Source organism: Hippichthys cyanospilos, chromosome 9, assembly GCF_059441005.1.
Source record: "Hippichthys cyanospilos isolate Australia breed blue-spotted pipefish chromosome 9, RoL_Hcya_1.0, whole genome shotgun sequence".
Classification (NCBI taxonomy): domain Eukaryota; kingdom Metazoa; phylum Chordata; class Actinopteri; order Syngnathiformes; family Syngnathidae; genus Hippichthys; species Hippichthys cyanospilos.
In genome coordinates this window covers 3,402,501-3,405,000 of record NC_142377.1, presented here as the reverse complement: position 1 = coordinate 3,405,000, position 2,500 = coordinate 3,402,501, and the positions used below count along the sequence as shown (strand labels likewise).

The 2,500-nt window shown below is 43.1% G+C and overlaps 1 non-coding gene and 10 pseudogenes across 1 annotated transcript; all 11 read left to right on the top strand.

Annotated features, from left to right (window-relative positions):
- Positions 1-22, top strand: part of LOC148417951 (5S ribosomal RNA) — a 119-nt pseudogene extending 97 nt beyond the window's left edge.
- A 113-nt stretch (positions 23-135) lies between these two features.
- On the top strand, positions 136-254 carry LOC148417950 (5S ribosomal RNA; annotated as a pseudogene).
- Positions 255-615: 361 nt separating this feature from the next.
- Positions 616-734, top strand: LOC148417949 (5S ribosomal RNA; annotated as a pseudogene).
- A 113-nt stretch (positions 735-847) lies between these two features.
- Positions 848-967, top strand: LOC148417948 (5S ribosomal RNA; annotated as a pseudogene).
- A 113-nt stretch (positions 968-1,080) lies between these two features.
- On the top strand, positions 1,081-1,199 carry LOC148417947 (5S ribosomal RNA). The gene has a single exon (XR_015866732.1). It is a non-coding gene; the product is annotated as a 5S ribosomal RNA (ribosomal RNA).
- Positions 1,200-1,312: 113 nt separating this feature from the next.
- Positions 1,313-1,431, top strand: LOC148417946 (5S ribosomal RNA; annotated as a pseudogene).
- A 113-nt stretch (positions 1,432-1,544) lies between these two features.
- LOC148417945 (5S ribosomal RNA) lies at positions 1,545-1,663 on the top strand (annotated as a pseudogene).
- An 82-nt stretch (positions 1,664-1,745) lies between these two features.
- On the top strand, positions 1,746-1,865 carry LOC148417944 (5S ribosomal RNA; annotated as a pseudogene).
- Positions 1,866-1,978: 113 nt separating this feature from the next.
- On the top strand, positions 1,979-2,097 carry LOC148417943 (5S ribosomal RNA; annotated as a pseudogene).
- Positions 2,098-2,210: 113 nt separating this feature from the next.
- On the top strand, positions 2,211-2,330 carry LOC148417942 (5S ribosomal RNA; annotated as a pseudogene).
- A 113-nt stretch (positions 2,331-2,443) lies between these two features.
- The window catches only part of LOC148417941 (5S ribosomal RNA), a 119-nt pseudogene continuing 62 nt past the window's right edge, over positions 2,444-2,500 (top strand).

Sequence of the window (2,500 nt, the reverse complement as noted above, 5' to 3'; positions counted from 1 at the left end):
GGAATAACAGGTGCTGTAAGCTTTTACACATTTTCCAAATAGGACCAGAGATATCTCTTACAAATTGGTTTGTTTTAAATGGTTCACACCCTTTTTTTGCCTCTTATAAAGCATGAATTTTTAGTTTTTGTGACAGCTTACGGCCATACTACCCTGAGAACGCCCGATCTCACCTGATCTCGGAAGCTTAGCAAGGTCGGGCCTGGTTAGTACTTGAATGGGGGACCGCCTGGGAATACCAGGTGCTGTAATCCTTTACACATTTTCCAAATAGGACCAGAGATATCTCTTACAAATTGGTTTGTTTTAAATGGTTCACACCCTTCTTTTGCCTCTTATAAAGCAAGACTTTTTAGTTTTTGTGACAGCTTACGGCCATACTACCCTTCTTTTGCCTCTTATAAAGCATGAATTTTTAGATTCTGTAAGCGCATACGGCCATACTACATCTGGTTAGTACTTGGACTCGGAGACCGCCTGGGAATACCAGGTGCTGTAAGCTTTTACACATTTTCCAAATAGGACCAGAGATATCTCTTACAAATTGGTTTGTTTTAAATGGTTCACACCCTTTTTTTGCCTCTTATAAAGCATGAATTTTTAGTTTTTGTAAGCGCTTACGGCCATACTCCCCTGAGGACGCCCGATCTCGTCTGATCTCGGAAGCCTAGCAAGGTAAGGCCTGGTTAGTACTTGGATGGGAGACCGCCTGGGAATACCAGGTGCTGTAAGCTTTTACAAATTTTCCAAATAGGACCAGAGATATCTCTTACAAATTCGTTTGTTTTAAATGGTTCACACCCTTCTTTTGCCTCTTATAACGCATGAATTTTTAGTTTTTGTAACCGCTTACGGCCACACTACCCTGACAACGCCCAATCTCGTCTGATCTCGGAAGCTTAGCAAGGTCGGGCCTGTTTAGTACTTGGACTCGGAGACCGCCTGGGAATACCAGGTGCTGTAAGCTTTTACACATTTTCCAAATAGGACCAGAGATATCTCTTACAAATTGATTTGTTTTAAATGGTTCACACCCTTCTTTTTCCTCTTATAAAGCAAGACTTTTTAGTTTTTCTGACAGCTTACGGCCATACTACCCTGAAATCGCCCGATCTCGTCTGATCTCGGAAGCTTAGCAAGGTTGGGCCTGATTAGTACTTGGATGGGAGACCGCCTGGGAATAACAGGTGCTGTAAGCTTTTACACATTTTCCAAATAGGACCAGAGATATCTCTTACAAATTGGTTTGTTTTAAATGGTTCACACCCTTCTTTTGCCTCTTATAAAGCAAGACTTTTTAGTTTTTGTGCCAGCTTACGGCCATACTACCCTGAGAACGCCTGATCTCGTCTGATCTCGGAAGCTTAGCAAGGTTGGGCCTGATTAGTACTTGGATGGGAGACCGCCTGGGAATAACAGGTGCTGTAAGCTTTTACACATTTTCCAAATAGGACCAGAGATATCCCTTACAAATTGGTTTGTTTTAAATGGTTCACACCCTTCTTTTGCCTCTTATAAAGCAAGACTTTTTAGTTTTTGTGACAGCTTACGGCCATACTACCCTGAGAACGCCCGATCTCGACTGATCTCGGAAGCTTAGCAAGGTTGGGCCTGATTAGTACTTGGATGGGAGACCGCCTGGGAATAACAGGTGCTGTAAGCTTTTACACATTTTCCAAATAGGACCAGAAATGTCTCTTACAAAATGATTTGTTTTAACTGGTTCAAACCCTTCTTTTATAACCGCTTACGGCCATACTACCCTGAGAACGCCAGATCTCGCCTGATCTCGGAAGCTTAGCAAGGTCGGGCCTGTTTAGTACTTGGACTCGGAGACCGCCTGGGAATACCAGGTGCTGTAAGCTTTTACACATTTTCCAAATAGGACCAGAGATATCTCTTACAAATTGGTTTGTTTTAAATGGTTCACACCCTTTTTTTGCCTCTAATAAAGCATGAATTTTTAGTTTTTGTAAGCGCTTACGGCCATACTACCCTGAGGACGCCCGATCTCGTCTGATCTCGGAAGCCTAGCAAGGTCGGGCCTGGTCAGTACTTGGATGGGAGACCGCCTGGGAATACCAGGTGCTGTAAGCTTTTACACATTTTCCAAATAGGACCAGAGATATCTCTTACAAATTCGTTTGTTTTAAATGGTTCACACCCTTCTTTTGCCTCTTATAACGCATGAATTTTTAGTTTTTGTAACCGCTTACGGCCACACTACCCTGACAACGCCCGATCTCGTCTGATCTCGGAAGCTTAGCAAGGTCGGGCCTGTTTAGTACTTGGACTCGGAGACCGCCTGGGAATACCAGGTGCTGTAAGCTTTTACACATTTTCCAAATAGGACCAGAGATATCTCTTACAAATTGGTTTGTTTTAAATGGTTCACACCCTTCTTTTGCCTCTTATAAAGCAAGACTTTTTAGTTTTTGTGACAGCTTACGGCCATACTACCCTGAGAACGCCTGATCTCGTCTGATCTCGGAAGCTTAGC